Here is a 17,580-nt window from a genome sequence, read left to right on the forward strand (position 1 = left end):
TGTTTACAGGCAGTATGATTCATAAAAGTCATCACCATTCTCCATTCTCAATAAACCAGGGGCACAATGCACTGCGGAAAGCCGCAGGGACCTCTGCCCTGGAAAGCCAGGTATTGTCCAAGGTTTCTCCCCATGTGATAGCCTGAGATACGGCCTTGTGGGATGGGAAAGACCTGACCGTCCCCCAGCCCAACACCCGTGAAGGGTCTGCACTGAGGAGGAAGGCCTCTTGCAGTTGAGATAAGAGGAAGGCCTCTGTCTCCTGCCTGCCCCTGGGAACTAAATGTCTCGGTATAAAACCCGATTGTACATTTGTTCTCTTCTGAGATAGGAGAAAACCCGCCCTGTGGTGGGAGGCGAGACATGTTGGTGGCAGCAATGCTGCTCTGTTACTCTTTACTTCACTGAGATGTTTGGGTGGAGAAAAGCATAAATCTGGCCTATGTGCACATCCAGGCATAGTACCTTCCCTTGAACTTATTTGTGACTCAGATTCCTTTGCTCACATGTTTCCTTGCTGACCTTCTCCGCACTATCACCCTGTTCTCCTGCCACATTCCCCTTACTGAGATAGTAAAAATAGTAATCAGTAAATACTGAGGGAACTCAGAGACCAGTGCCAGTGTGGGTCCTCCGTATGCTGAGCACCAGTCTCCTGGGCCCACTGTTCTTTCTCTATACTTTGTCTCTGTGTCTTATTTCTTTTCTCAGTCTCTTGTCCCACCTGACAAGAAATACCCACAGGTGTGGATGGGGCTGGCCCCCTTCATTTGGCGCCCAATGTGGGGCCTTTCTCTAGGGTGAAGATACGCTAAGACCGTGAGCATTGAGGACAGTTGATGAGAGATTCCCGAGTACATCCACGGTGAGCCTTGCGGTAAGCTTGTGCACATGGAGGAACCCAGGGTAACAATGGGACAAACTGAAAGTAAATATGCCTCTTATCTCAGCTTTATTAAAATTCTTTTAAGAAGAAGGGGAGTTAGAGCTTCAACAGAAAATCTAATTATGCTATTTCAAACAATAGAACAATTCTGCCCATAGTTTCCAGAACAGGGAACTTTAGATCTAAAAGACCGGGAAAAAATTGGCAAAGAATTAAAACAAGCAAGTAGGGAAGGTAAAATCATCCCACTTACAGTATGCAATGATTGGGCCATTATTAAAGCAGCTTTAGAACCGTTTCAAACAGAAGAAGATAGCGTTTTGGTTTCTGATGCCCCTGAAAGCTGTGTGACAGATTGTGAAGAAGAGGCGGGGACAGAGTTCAAGAAAGGAACGGAAAGTTCACATTGTAAAAATGTAGCAGAGTCTGTAATGGCTTGGTCAACCCAAAATGTTGACTACAATCAATTACAGGAGGTAATATATCCTGAATCACCAAAACTGGGGGAAGGAGGTCCAGAACCATCGGGGCCGTCAGGGCTAAAACCACGATGGCCACCTCCTCCTCAGCCGAGTGAGTGCTCGGGGAGGGAGCCTGAAACTAGGCTGGCTGCAACTCAGCTCGCGGTGCCCATTATTGCCCAACCAGCAGTTCACTGCGGTGAAGGAGCAATTCAGACTCGCCCTGTAGCATCCTGTCTGGGTCAAACAGTGGCCGCTCCCTAAGGAAAAGTTAGGGGCGCTACATAAAATAGTTTAAAAAACTACTTAAAAAAGGACATGTTTCATCCACTTTCTCTCCTTAGAATTCTCCAGTGTTTGTAATTCAGAAAAAAGCCAGCAGACGGCGCATGCTAACCAACTTAAGAGCCGTTAATGCCGTAATTCAACCCATGGGGGCTCTCCAACACAGGCTGCCCTTTCTGGCCGTGATCCCCAAAGGTTGGCCTTTAATTATAATTGATCTGAAAGACTGCTTTTTTTTTTTTTTTTACCATTCCTCTGGCAAAACAGGATTTTGAAAAATTTGCTTTTGCTATACCAGCCATAAATAATAAAGAACCAGCCACCAGGTTTCAGTGGAAAGTGTTGCCTCAGGGAATGCTTAATAGTCCAACTATTTGTCAGACTTTTGTAGCTCAAGCTCTTCAACCAGTTAGAGACAAGCTTTCAGACTGTTATATCATTCATTATGTTGATGATATTTTGTGTGCTGCAGAAATGAGAGACAAATTTATTGACTGTTACACATTTCTGCAGACAGAGGTTGCCAACGCAGGACTGACAATAGCATCTGATAAAATTCAAACAACAGCTCCTTTTCATTATTTAGAAATGCAGGTATAGGAAAGGAAGATTAATCCTCAGATAGAAATAAGAAAAGACACATTAAAATATCAAATGATTTTCAAAAATTGCTGGGAGATATTAATTGGATTTGGCCAACTCTAGGCATCCCTACTTATGCCATGTCAAATTTGTTCTCTATCTTGAGAGGGGATCCAGAATCGAATAGTAAAAGAACATTAACTCCAGAGGCAACTAAAGAAATTGAATTAGTTGAAGACAAAATTCAGTCAGCACAAGTAAATAGAATAGATCACTTAGCCCCACTCCAACTTTTGATTTTTGCTACTGCACATTCTCCAACAGGCATCATTGTTCAAAATACAGATCTTGTGGAGTGGTCCTTCCTTCCTCACAGTACGATTAAGACTTTTACATTGTACTTGGATCAAATGGCTACATTAATTGGTCAGGCAAGACTACAAATAGCAAAATTGTATGGAAGTGACCCAGATAAAATCATTGTTCCTTTAAACAAGGAACAGGTTACACAAGCCTTTATCAATTCTGGTGCATGGCAGATTGGTCTTGCTGATTTTGTGGGAATTATTGACAATCATTACGCAAAAACAAAAACCTTCCAGTTTTTAAAATTGACTACTTGGATTTTACCTACAATTACCAGACATACACTTTTAGAAAATGCTCTGACAGTGTTTACTGATGGTTCCAGCAATGGAAAGGTGGCTTACACCTGGCCAAAAAAACGAGTCACTGAAACTCAATATCACCCAGGTCAAAGAGCAGAGTTGGTTGCTGTCATTTCAGTGTTACAAGATTTTAATCAGCTTATTAACATTGTATCAGATTCTGCATATGTAGTACAGGCTACAAAGGATGCTGAGACCGCCCTAATCAAATATAGTATGGATGATCAGTTACACCAGCTGTTTAATTTGTTACAACAAACTGTAAGAAAAAGAAATTTCCCATTTTATATTACTCATGTTCAAGCACATACTAATTTACCAGGGCCTTTAACTAAAGCAAATGAACAAGCTGACTTGCTAGTATCATCTGCATTCGTAGAAGCACAAGAACTTCATGCCTTGACTCATGTAAATGCAACAGGACTAAAAAATAAATTTGATATCACATGGAAACAGGCAAAAAATATTGTACAACATTGCACTCAGTGTCAAGTCCTACACCTGCCCACTCAGGAGGCAGGAGTTAATTCCAGAGGTCTACGTCCTAATGCGTTATGGCAAATGGATGTCATACATGTACCTTCATTTGGAAAATTGTCATTTGTCCATGTGACAGTTGATACTTATTCACATTTTGTATGGGCAACCTGCCAGACAGGAGAAAGTACTTCCCATGTTAAAAGACATTTATTATCTTGTTTTGCTGTCGTGAGCGTTCCAAAAAAAATTAAAACAGATAATGGGCCAGGATACTCTAGTAAAAGATTTCAAAAATTCCTAAATCAGTGGAAAATTACACATACAACAGGAATCCCCTATAATTCCCAAGGACAGACCATAATTGAAAGAACTAATAGAACACTCAAAGCTCAATTGGTTAAACAAAAAAAGGAAAAAGATAGTAAGGAGTATAACACTCCTCAGATGCAACTCAATCTAGCACTCTATACTTTAAAATTTTTAAACATTTATAGAAATCAGACCACTACTTCTGCAGAACAACATTTTACTGGTAAAAAGAACAGCCCACATGAAGGAAAACTGATTTGGTGGGAAGACATCAAGAATAAGACATGGGAAATAGGGAAGGTGATAACATGGGGGAGATGCTTTGCTTGCGTTTCACCAGGAAAAAAGTCAGCTTCCTGTTTGGATACCCGCTAGACATTTAAAGTTCTACAATGAACCCATTGGAGATGCAAAGAAAAGCGCCTCCGCAGAGACAGAAAACCCGCAATCGAGCATCATTGACTCGCCAGGTGAACAAAATGGTGATATCAGAAGAACAGATGAAGCTGCCATCCACCAAGGAAGTGGAGCCGCCGACCTGGGCCCAACTAAAGAAGTTGACACAGTTAGCTGAAAAAAGCCTGAAGAAAACAAGGGTAACACAAACTCCAGAGAATATGCTGCTTGCAGTTTCGATGATTGTGTCAATGGTGGTAAGTCTCCCTATGCCTGCAGGAGCAGCTGCAGCTAATTATACTTACTGGGCCTATGTGCCTTTCCCGCCCTTAATTCGGGCAGTCACACGGATAGATAATCCTATTGAAGTATATGTTAGTAATAGTGCATGGGTACCAGGCCCCACAGATGACCGTGGCCCTGCCCAACCTGAAAAAGAAGGAATGATGATAAATATTTCCATTGGGTATCATTATCCTCCTATTTGCCTAGGGAAGGCACCAGGATATTTAATGCCTACAACCCAAAATTCGTTGGTAGAAGTACCTACTGTCATTGCCAGCAATAGATTTACTTATCACATGGTAAGTGAAATGTCACTCGGGCCACAGATAAGTAATTTACAGGATTCTTCTTATCAAAGATCATTAAAATTTAGGCCTAAGGGGAAGCCTTGCCCCAAGGAAATTCCCAAAGAATCAAAAGGCCCAGAAGTCTTAGTTTGGGAAGAATGTGTGGCTGATACTGCTGTGGTATTACAAAACAATGAATTTGGAACTATTATAGACTGGGCCCCTCGAGGCCAATTATATTATGATTGTACGGGCCAGACGCACTCATGTTCACAGGCCCCATCCTTCTGGCCCACTAATCCGGCCTATGATAGTGATTTAACTGAAAGGCTGGACCAGGTTTACAGAAGGTTAGAATCACCCTATCCATGGAAATGAGGTGAAAAGGGAATTTCATCACCTCGAACAAAGTTAGTTAGTCCTGTTACTGGTCCTGAACATCCAGAATTATGGAAGCTTACTGTGGCCTCGCACCACATTAGAATTTGGTCTGGAAATCAAGCTATAGGAACAAGAGATCATAAGCCATATTATACTATTAACCTAAATTCCAGTCTGACAATTCCTTTGCAAAGTTGTGTAAAACCTCCTTATATGCTAGTTGCAGGAAACATAGTTATTAAACCAGATTCCCAAACTATAACCTGTGAAAATTGTAGACTGTTTACTTGCATTGATTCGACTTTTGATTGGCAGCACCGTATTCTGCTGGTGAGGGCAAGAGAGGGCGTGTGGATCCCTGTGTCCATGGACCGACCGTGGGAGGCTTCCCCATCCGTCCATATTTTAACAGAAATATTAAAAGGAGTTCTAACTAGATCCAAAAGATTCATTTTTACTTTGATTGCAGTGATTATGGGTCTTATTGCAGTCACAGCTACTGCTGTCGCTGCTGGAATTGCTTTACACTCCTCTGTTCAAATGGTAAAATATGTAAATAATTGGCAAAAGAATTCCTCAAAATTGTGGAATTCTCAGACCCAAATAGATCAAAAATTGGCAAACCAAATTAATGATCTTAAACTGTCATTTGGATGGGAGATACGCACATGAGCTTGAAATATCTTTTTCAGTTACAGTGTGACTGGAATACGTCAGATTTTTGTATTATACCCCGAGCCTACAATGAGTCTGAGCATCACTGGGACATGGTTAGATGCCATCTACAAGGAAGAGAAGATAATCTTACTTTAGATATTTCAAAATTAAAAGAACAAAGTTTTGAGGCATCAAAAGCCCATTTAAATCTGGTGCCAGAAACTGAGGCAATTGTGAAAGCTGCTGATGGCCTCACAAATCTTAACCCCGTCACTTGGGTTAAAACTATCAGAGGTTCCACTATTGTAAATTTCATATTAATCCTTGTATGTCTGTTCTGTCTGTTGTCAGTCTACAGGTGTATCCAACAGCTCCGAAGAGACAGCAACCAGTGAAAACGGGCCGTGATGATGATGGCGGTTTTGTCAGAAAGAAAAGGGGGATATGCAGGGAAGAGAAAGAGAGATCAGACTGTTACTGTTGTCTATGTAGAAAAGGAAGACATAAGAAACTCCATTTTGACCTGTACCCTGAACGATTGTTTTGCCCTGAGATGCTGTTAATCTGTAACTTTGCCCCAACCTTGAGCTCACAGAAACATGTGTTGTACGGAATCAAGGTTTAAGGGATCTAGGGCTGTGCAGGATGTGCCTTGTTAACAAAATGCTTACAGGCAGTATGCTTGGTAAAAGTCATCGCCATTCTCCATTCTCGATAAACCAGGGGCACAATGCACTGCGGAAAGCCACAGGGACCTCTGCCCTGGAAAGCCAGGTATTGTCCAAGGTTTCTCCCCATGTGATAGCCTGAGATATGGCCTTGTGGGATGGGAAAGACCTGACCATACCCCAGCCCGACACCCGTGAAGGGTCTGTGCTGAGGAGGATTAGTAAAAGAGGAAGGCCTCTTGCAGTTGAGATAAGAGGAAGGCCTCTGTCTCCTGCCTGCCCCTGGGAACTAAATGTCTCGGTATAAAACCCGATTGTACATTTGTTCTCTTCTGAGATAGGAGAAAACCCGCCTTGTGGCAGGAGGCGAGACATGTTGGTGGCAGCAATGCTGCTCTGTTACTCTTTACTCCACTGAGATGTTTGGGTGGAGAAAAGCATAAATCTGGCCTACGTGCACATCCAGGCATAGTACCTTCCCTTGAACTTATTTGTGACACAGATTCCTTTGCTCACATGTTTTCTTGCTGACCTTCTCCGCACTATCACCCTGTTCTCCTGCCACATTCCCCTTACTGAGATAGTAAAATAGTTATCAGTAAATACTGAGGGAACTCAGAGACCGGTGCTGGTGCAGGTCCTCTGTATGCTGAGCGCCCTCTCCTGGGCCCACTGTTCTTTCTCCATACTTTGTGTCTTACTTCTTTTCTCAGTCTCTCGTCCCACCTGATGAGAAATACCCACAGGTGTGGAGGGGCTGGCCCCCTTCATCCACCCACCTTGAGGAATCCATCTGAGAAACTCCTGGATATGCAAGTGAGGTAGAATCCACCAGCATCTTAATGACACCACCACGTAAATAGTTTTTAGAACGTAAATGTCCACCAGCTGCGGAAAGGCTGAACAAATCACTGCACAACTGAGGAAGGCGAGGGGGGTTGGCACATCCAGGCGGTGCCAAAGCCAGTTCTGTCTCAAAGAAGCGGAGTTTTTCCAAGAGATGTGGGCACGCTGTGAGGAAGTCCCAGCAGGACGCCAGGCGAATGCCACCTCCGCATGCCTGCCCCAGAGGGTGTGAGCGGCTTCCTTCTCCTCTGGATCCTTTTTTGATTTCCACCTCAAAAAAAAAAAAAAAAAGAAGTCATAATAAAAATGTTAGGAATGGAAAAATTATATATAACTATAGGTATAGCAGAGATTTGAAAAACAATAAGATAAATTCACTGCAGTAAATTTAAAAAACGATTAACTGGACATTGTGCTAGGAAAATATAATGAATTCGAGAAATATAAAACATTTTTCTTTTTGGCCAAGACCGCTCTCCAGGTGGGACTGTGCTTTCCCATTACATTGCACCAGGAAGTGCACCATACCTGTGTTTGTCTTTATTGTGATGCTATTTAGATTCAGGTGCTGTCAGCCTGATCACTTTTTTTTTTTTTTTTTGAGACAGGGTCTCTCTCTGTCACCCACATTGGCGTGCAGTGGTGAAATCCTAGCTCACTACAGCCACATTTTGTTTATCCATTCATCCGTTCATGGATGACACTTGGATGGTTTCCACCTTTTGGCTACTGTCAATAATGATGCAACAAACATTGGCACAGAAGTATCTGTTTGAGGACCTGTGTTTTTTGAGCAGCCGCCAAACAGTTTTCCATAGTGCCTGCACGATTACATTCCAGTCGGGAATAGATGAGGGTTCCAACTTCTCCCCCTCCTCGTCAACTCTTACTATTTTCTCTTTTTTAAGTAACCATCCTAGTAACTGTGAAGTGGTATCTCATTGTGGTTTTGACTTGCATTTCCCTAATGACTAAGGATGTTAAGCATCATTTCATGTGCTTACTGGTCATTTCTGTATGTTTTTTGGAGAAATGTCTAAGTCTTTTGTCAATTCTTTAACTCAACTGTTTATCATTTTGCTTGAGTTTTAGGAGTTTGTTGTATATTACGAGTTGAGTTTTAGGAGTGTGTTGTATATTATGGATACTAAACCCTTATCAGATATATGATTGGCAAATATTTTCTCACTTTCTTCAGCTTGTCTTTTCACTTTTGTGTTGAGGCTTAATATTACCATGCTGACCTGGCATCCATTTTGTTGTCTTGACATGAGTCCTCAGATGCCACACAATGCCCTTGCTTAATAGCCTAAGCCCAGTTCCCAACCACTGCCCTTCAATTCCACTTTCCTTCCCCTAAAAGCCATCTCACCAGTACACACACACGCACCCAGCTCCCTGACCAAATGTAAAGTTAGATTAGGTCCATGTGGTGGGAGCCCCTTTTTGTGGGCATTTGCTTTGAATCCTCCAATCTTCTCACCCCCTACTGTGATGCTCTGACCACCTCCCTGGATCCAAATAAAGGCAAATGCCCCAGGTCCACGCAAGCCCTCTGCACACGTTGAATGACCTCCGTGTAGCCTCCATAACCTGTGAGTAATAGAAGTTCTTTGTTTCCGTCTTCTGGCTCTTCTACTCACTGAAGGAGTACTCTCCATTTTAAAGGAACTAAATTAAAACAACTTTCTTGATAATGTTCTTGAATGCACAAAAGTTTTCCATTCTGATGAAGTCCAGTTTAACTATCTTTTCTCTGGCTGCAGGTACTTTTGGTTTCATATCTAAGAAGCTATTGCCAAATCCAAGGTCATGTAGATTCACCCTGTGGTTTCTTTGAAGAGTTTTATGGTTTTAGCTATTACATTTAGGTTGCTGATCGATTTTGCATTAATTTTTACTTACTGCGTTACATGGGGGTTCAACATCATTCTTTTGCATGAGTAATTCCACTTGTTCCAGTGCTGTTTGTTGAGGAGACTGCTGGATTGGCACTCTCGTCAAAAATTATTTAACCAGGGATCATATCAAGTTAAAAAGCTTCTGCACAGCAAAGGAAACAATCCACAAAGTGAAGAGACAACCCACAGAATGGGACAAAGTATTTGCAAACTACCCATATGATAAGGGATTAATGACCAGAATACATAAGGAACTCAAACAACGCTGTAGGGGAAAAAAGTCTAATAATTCAAGTGAAAAAGAGGCCAAAGAAGCAAAGGAACAGGAAGGGTATAGGGAGGGTTGGGGGGCGGGGATGGGGCAACCAGAGACAGGATGGAGATTTAAGGATCCCTGTGATTCCTGAGATGACCCTGAGAGCATCAGCTGGGGAACCGGATGAAAATTCACAGCAGACGTGCATTGTTTGGAAGGAGGTGAGGAGCCAGAAACGGTGAGTTCTTCACTGAAGGAGTGACCACTTGATCTGTTCTTTGGCTGACTGCAGTACCTGAGACACGGTCTGCTCCATAAGAGGGACATCTTCATCCCCTTATTAAAAAAAAATTTTTTTTGAGACAGCATCTCCTCTGTTGCTCAGGCTGGAGTGCAGTGGCACAGTCAAGGCCCACTGCAGCCTCCACCTCCCCAGGCTCAGGTGATTTTCCCACCTCAGCCTCCCGAGCAGCTGGGACTACAAGTACGGCATACATTGCCTGGCTAATGTTTTCTGTTTTTAGTAGAGACGAGGTATCACCATGTTGCCCAGGCTGGTCTCAAACTTCTGGGCTCAAGCAATTCTCCCACCTTGGCCTCCCAAAATGCCAGGATTACAGGTATGAGCCACCTCAGGGAGCCAGGATTTCTTTCTTAAATGTTTGATTCATTAACCAATAGAGCATCCAGCCTGGAGTTTTCTATGTGGCAAGTTTTTTAATTATGAATTTATATGGGTAATTGATATAAAACTTTTTTTCTTGTGTCAGTTTTAGTAATATGTGTCCTTCAATGAAATTATACATTTCATCGAAGTCATTGAATTTATAGTTACAGAGCTGTTAATAGCATTCTTTTTTTTTTTTTTTGAGACAGAGTCTCGCTCTGTTGCCCAGGCTGGAGTGCAGTGGCGTGATCTCGGCTCACTGCAAGCTCTGCCTCCCAGGTTCACGCCATTCTCCTGCCTCAGCCTCCCGAGTAGCTGGGACTACAGGCTCCCACCACCACGCCCGGCTAATTTTTTTGTATTTTTAGTAGAGACGGGGTTTCACCATGTTAGCCAGGATGGTCTCGATCTCCTGACCTCGTGATCTGCCCACCTCAGCCTCCCAAAGTGCTGGGATTACAGGCGTGAGCCACCGCACCCGGCCAATAGCATTCTTTACTAGCCTTTGACTTGTTTCACTGATGTCTGCTTTGTGATTTATTAGGTCCTCCTTCTGCTTGTCTGGGGCTAACTTTCTCTTCTCCTCTAGGGTGCATACCCTTCCACCCACCTTGAGGAATCCATCTGAGAAACTCCTGGATATGCAAGTGAGGTAGAATCCACCAGCATCTTAATGACACCACCACGTAAATAGTTTTTAGAATGTAAATGTTCATCAGCCGCAGAAAAATTAAATAAATCACTGCACAACTGCCCCAGGGGAAAAAGTGTGAGGAAGCTAGAGAGAGAGCATGGTAGATAGTCGGGTACTAGCATAGAAAGAGGTTAAAACAAGTCACCAGATCTCTGCATATAGGCTATGACACACTCTTGTTTTGGCAGTGTGCTCCCGCCACGTGAGCATGTAGGGATGTGCACAGTAACTCCCTGGGAAGCCACCGCCACGCTCAAGAATGCTCATCGCTGGACAGTAGCGTTAGGGAAATAAAACCTTCACCTTTTAAATCTCAGACTTCCATGTTGAAATATTTTCATCAAGCATGTATTACTTTGGAAATACACATCTTTACTTTGTAAAAGAAGAGTCTGCTCGAATAAGAAACCATCTCTCCTAGTCCTGTTCTTTCAAAACATTGGAAGTGGATTTTGAGTGTGTTGAAACGTCTGTGCCACAGCAGAGGGCACCTGTTGGTTTTGTCACCCAACCTCTGTTCCCCTGTACCAGTGTGCATATTTCCCCTAGAACCACTCCCTCCCTTTCCCTCCAGCAGTTTTGATTCTGCTGGAGTTGACTTCACCCTAGATTCTAGGTGGAATGACTCATCCTTCCTCTCTCACTATGTGATGCCAGCTTTCCGCCACCTCCCGCCAGAAGCAGATGCGGTCTGAGGCCCTCACCAGAAGCAGATGCTGGCACCACCCACCTTACAGCTGCAGAAACTATGAGCCAAATAAAACTCTTTATGAATTTCTCAGCATCAGGTATTCCTCTATAGCAACGCAAACAGACTAAGACAGGAATTGAGTCCTTGCTGATAAGCCCTCAAAAGCTGCGATGGTAGAAAAAGCAGTGAATGAGTCTTCTGTGGATAAGAATCCAAATAGGGAGGAGTGAGCCTGCAAGGGAGTCCCCAGAGGAAAGGGAGGAGGAGAACGGGCACAGGGACCAGCTCTTTCCAGATAGGGCTCCCCAACCTGTTCCACAAGTGCGGGCTTCATTCACCCAGAGCTTGAGCCTTTAGTTTCATTGTCCTGTGACCCCGTCCCGCCACCTCTGCCCAAACATGGCCCAGGTGCAGCCGGCCACCCTAGCCCCACGGCTGGATGGCTGGAGCTGGCGGCTTTTAAACCCAAGTCAGGTGGCCTCAGTCCTCTGCTCTAAGCTGTCCAGTGGGCTTCCCTCACTCACAGTGAAAGCCAGAGCGCTGACGGCAGCCTACAGTCCCGACATGATCGAGCCTTTCCTCTCTGGCCTTCTCACCTCCCACACTTGCCCTTGCTCACGCTGATGCAGCCACACAGGGCCCCTGGCCCTTTCTGGAACACACCAGACACACTTCTGCCTCAGAGCCTTTGCTTGTAATCCCAGCACTGTGGGAGGCTGAGACAGAAGGATTGCTTGAGGCCGTGAGTTCGAGACCAGCCTGCACAACACAGTGAGACCCCCCCATCTCTACCAAAAACATATTTTTTAAGTTAGCCGGGCATGGTGGCATGTGCCTGTGGTCCCAGCTACCGAGGAGGTTGAGGCAGGAGGATCACTTGAGCCCGGGAGGTGGAGGCTGCAGTGAGCTATGGTCATACCACTGCACTACAGCCTGGGTGACAGGGCCAGACCCCATCTCTCAAGAAATAAAAATAAACAAATAAATAAATAAATATAAAAGAATAAATGTTTGTTGAATGAATGTCTGTTTCTCATTTCTGCATTTTCTACAGTTAGTGCAGGGTCAGGCATAGAGTGAGAAGAGCAGAGGGCAACGGGTGAGCCAGGTTGCCGAGTGGGAGCGACGGGGACAGAGTTAGGAGAGAGTCAGGGAGGGAATGGTCTCAGGACAACAGGGGCTCAAGCACCCGGTGTGGGACCACACCTTGGCTGGTCTGTTTCCCTGGCATCCATCGGGGAGGCGTTTGTTTCCTCCTTCCCTTGGCAGGACCTGGTGTTTCGCCTGCCGTTTCTCCCCGTGCGTCCCTCCATCCCAGCAATCTTAAAAGATTCTCGAGATTCAGCAAAGCAAGAATCAAGGAGAGTTCAGTGCCAGTGGAGCTATCAACTACAGGAGCCATTTCTACTGGGACCACTGATCCGCAAAGTGGGTTCAACGAAAGCAGAAAACCCATTTTAATCGTGGTTTTGCTCAGCATAGGTGGTGACTGTGATTCCAGCTTCCCAGCCACTTTCGCGTTGCACTGAGGGTTACTTGGTTGTTTTATTTACCTGAAGGGCACCTGGAGTCTTTGAGCTGGACAGGTCCCCAGAGGGCCACGTGCCCACTCCTCGCCTTAGAGCACTAGGTCAGGAAGCCTTCTTCCTTGGATGACCCACCTCCTGCTCCTGCCCCTGCCACTGGCTCCTGCCCCAGGTCCCCTGTCCCGATGGAGCCCAGCCCAGCTTGGGCTTCCCCTCTGGCATCTCCTCTTGCTATGGTCACAGGAGCCCAGGGTGGAAGGACTGGCAGAGGGAAGGGTGACCGGCCTCCCTCCAGACAGGGGTTCCCTCCAGCGAGAGCCCAGCCCCCTCCTGCGACCCAGCCCAGCCTCCTGCGACCCAGCCCAGCCTCCCGCAGCCCCTCCTTTGTCCCTGGCCGGCCCTCCCTGCGAGTAGGCAAGAATCTGCTTTCTGGGTTCATGTGTGTCTTCCTTGGACTTGTGCCCTTGGCTATAGCTTTGCCACGTCAAATCATGTCCAGTCTTTTCTCCCATGACAGCGCGGCAGAGACGTGGGGCGTGTTTTGTTTCCTTTGGGCCCTAAACTTTGAAAACACTGAAAGACACAAAAAGGAAGGTAAAAGTCACACAGCACGCAAACACTTGAAAAGTAAGACGTGAAAGTCAGAGTGAAGGTTCCTGCTCCTTCCGTCTTTCCCCACTCTCCGGAGAGAACCATTCTTAGCTGCCAGGGACATTTTCTTCCCTGCTTGGTACTGTGCACGCAAACACGCACTCACGCACTCACGCACTAGCACACACACACACATGGGTTCGCACACACGCACGCGCACACACACACACACACACGTGCATGTGCACAAACACCACACTCACCCACTGCAAACATTCAATGGGATCATAGTCTACAAACTTCCCACCCTTATTGTAGTAATTTAATTTGTTACTTAACAAAATGTCTGGGAGCGGTTTTCAGTCAGCACTTACTGGCTTCATTCTTTGTAGTTGCTGCATTCCGCAGTATGAATGCACTCTAATTTAACTAATTATAGATTAATATTAATAACAGAAACTAATAATACACATAAACAAAAATAAAATCTAACTAAAATAAATCATAATTTCATCAGTCTTTGAGTACTTTGCTGTTGAAGTGGCTTCTGGCATTTCTTTTTTACCACAGCCCATGGCACAGAGCACATCCTGGCATAGAGCATGGCATGCCCGGCTTTTCTCACTCCCCTGAGCACCCCTGGAGAGGAGGCCTGGGGTGACCTGGGAGGGGCAGAAATCCGGAGAGCAGCCCCGTCTGGGAGACTCTTCCATTGAGAACCATCTGCTGTCAGTGAGAGTAGCCCATCCTCGGGTGAACAGTGGCGGGGCCCAGTGGCTTCCTGGAGCTCAGACGGTGGCTTTCCAGCCTGTCTGGACCATGGGGAGCAGCCCTCAGAAGAATTTGCTGGCAGCTCTTAGGGAGTGTCCTTCGAGGAGCCGCCAAGGTCTGCAACTTGCCTTAAATAGAGGCGAACACGGGATGCAGAAAGTCCCAGGAGAGGCCAGGAAGGCGCCGGCCGGCCGTACTGGGACTCACCCACCGAGGGGAGTGACTTTGCCAGGACACTCAGTTCCTCAGGTTCCCAGCGGAACCCAAACCCAGACTGCTTATGTCTTATGTGTCAACCCTAGAGATGGCATAGGTCTGGGCAATGTTGCTTCAGTCAGATCTGCTGAAAAGGCAGCCACCGCTATGCAATTACCAGCGTGTGAATGGGCCTCAGGCTGACTCCAGAGGCCAGAAACGTAGAGGGTTGGCTTGGGTGGAATTCCGTGCCCATGCCTTGCTAGAGAGACACGTAAAGTGGGCAATGGGGCCTGAGATTGGTGGCCTTTGAAACACTGTCCCCACTGCCCCCCACCACACACACACACACACACACACACACAGAGAGAGAGAGAGAGACTGGGCTGGGATTCTGTGCTTCTTTGTAATAACTCTGAGGGGGCATTCTTTGGGGCTCTCAAGGCCTCCACATTTAATCTGCAAAACCACAGTCATCAAAGTGAGCGGTCATCTTCACGGAGTGAGGTGGGGAATCAGAGTCAGAGAACCCGGGAATGCTACCACTCAGCCGACCTAACCTTCCACCTAACCCCATCGTCACCCCAGGCGAGTGTAGCCACATCCCGATGACTCCTGACTGGGGTGCAGCCCAGCGTCCAGCCTGCACCACGGTCGCCCTCTCAGTAGAGCAGGACCGAGGTCACCGCTGCCCAGCCCGGTCAGGATGCTCCATCGTCCCCTGCCTGCCAGCCGCAGCCACTCTAGGCTGCCAACCCTGCGTCCGCCACCACTGCCCTTTCCAGGTATACCAGTGCACAGGCCAATGCCACTGCCACGCCTCGGAAGCTTCCAATCCTTGGAGGGCCAGCTTGGCATCTTACTGGAAACCACAAAACAGGAAACAGCACCCCCAGACAGCCCTGTCTGAGCTTAGAATCACACACTCTCCCCCTCGAATCACTCCAGTAGCTTCTGCCTCTGCCTCCACCCCCAGAGGGGCTCCCAACACCGCATGGTGGTACCTTTCCAGCCCCTCCACCTTGCTCTTCCCCCTTGCTCCTCTCGGGCACCTATCTCATGTCAGCCACAGTTGCTAAAACAGAGCTCTTCTGCTTATAGTGGAGGCACAGGCCATGGAAACCCTATTGTTCTCAGCACCCAGGGAACAGGCTTTGGGAGGTGCCCTATGAGGGATCTTGCCTTGCAAGTGGGAAGCACGCGGGACTGTTCCAGAGTTGCCGAGACTTCCTGAACTGAGCCAGCCAACAGCAGAAACCCAAGGACACTGTGGGAGACAGCTGGCCTGGAGGCCCAGGTGGCATTGGCCCGTGCTCTGGTATACCTGGAAAGGGCAGTGGTGGTGGACGCGGGGTTGGCAGTCTAGAGTGGCTGCGGCCGGCAGGCAGGGGACAATGGAGCGCCCTGAGAGTGCCTGCTCAGGGAGACCTTGGGGCGCCTTCGGCAGGCAGCTTTCCCGCCAGGATTGGCTCGGCATAGGGCCCCGAGGGAGGAATGGAAAGGGAAGATTCCAATAGACACTGAACATTTCGAAATAAAGGCACCGCAGATGACACCTCAGTAACTGTGGCTGTTGCCTTTGCAAATTTCTAGACATCCTAAAGCAGCGACAGCTCAGGTACCACAGCTCTCAAAATTACCCAGACTTTCTGCACCTCCCTCAACTTAGATACCAATTAGAGATCACCGATTCTGATATGGTCTGGGGCAACGTGGGACTGAGTTCTGGGAACATAATTCTACTGGGATGGGACACTGGTTGTCTTCTACATTTGGTGGCTATAGGGCTGGGGCTAGATATTCCTGTGCATCCTATGAACTCTTTAAAGGGGAAACTCACAGTAAGTTGGCATTTAAATAACCCAACTGCCGAGGCACTGAATAAACAGCATCCATTCCTGTGGATGGTGGTCTAGACTGCAGACCTCTGGGCCCACAAGCCATCGAGAGCATCTAGCTGAGTGGGAGCAGAGAGGAGGTTGGAGAGAGCGATTGGGGACTTCAGTTTCTTCCAACATTAGCTCACAAGATCAAAAGACTTTGGGAGGTGGGGGTGGGGGTGGGGGGCACGGCATTTCTCTAATGCCTTTGAGCTTCAGCTTGCCGGGAGATTTAATTTTATTTTATCTTATTTTTTTGAGAAAGGGTCTGGCTCTGTCGCCCAGGCCGGAGTGCACTGGCACGATCACAGCTCACTGCTGCTTTGCCCTCCCAGGCTCCAGCGGTCCTCCCATCTCAGCCTTCCAAGTAGCTGGGACTACAGGTGAACACTCAGCTTGTTGGGAGAAAAGCTGAGTGTTGGGAGAGAAGCTGAGGCAGGGCTTGCATGTCTGACATAATGTAAAAGTCTTGGAACATGTCTGGGGTCCAGGGTCTAAAACCCCTTGCGGTCTTTGGAACACCAAGCTCTGTGCTAAAGGGTGGAAGGCTACCCTGACGCACCATAATCTAAGCCCAGGGCATAAAACCCCTCGTGGCTCGGATAGAATCCAGGGCTCGTGGCTCTGGAATGTGTCTAGACTTGCTGGCTCCTTGCTCCTTGCCCTCCCAGGATCGATTGTATCTTGAGTTAAAAGAACCTGCTGTCCATTATCTCAAGTAGCAGAGCATGTGCTAAACCATCACAGCTGTAAATCATGTGCTTAATGCAACGCTCCCTTTCAACCCCACATTCTCACCACCTGTTTCTTTGTTTGATCACCAATAAATAGTCTGGGCTTCCAGAGCTCGGGGCCTTCGCAGCCTCCATGCACTTGCGATGGCCCCCTGGACCCACTTTCTCTCTCAAACTGTCTTTTCTCATTCTTCTGACTCTGCCGGACTTCGTCATGCCCACAACCTGGTGTTGAGTCCGATCACCCCAACACCGGCTAATTTATTTTTATTTTTTTGTAGAGACGGGGTCTCCCTATGTTGCCCAGGCTGATCAGGAGAATTTTGAACTTTATTGTCTCTGCAGGTAATTCTTCATGGGAGAGGGTTTACATTTGGAACATGTGCTATGTTGGACTCTCATTGTTAGAATATCTCATAGATGCCATTTGACCTTGTTGCAGAACCTCTAATGAGATATGTTGGGCAACAATGGCCAGAAATA

General features: G+C 46.6%; 1 pseudogene; it reads left to right on the top strand.

Moving 5' to 3' along the window:
* Window positions 1-3,429: 3,429 nt before the first annotated feature.
* LOC134760925 (endogenous retrovirus group K member 6 Env polyprotein-like) lies at window positions 3,430-7,893 on the top strand (annotated as a pseudogene).
* Window positions 7,894-17,580: the final 9,687 nt, after the last annotated feature.

This window comes from Pongo abelii, chromosome X (assembly GCF_028885655.2).
Source record: "Pongo abelii isolate AG06213 chromosome X, NHGRI_mPonAbe1-v2.0_pri, whole genome shotgun sequence".
Classification (NCBI taxonomy): Eukaryota; Metazoa; Chordata; class Mammalia; order Primates; family Hominidae; genus Pongo; species Pongo abelii.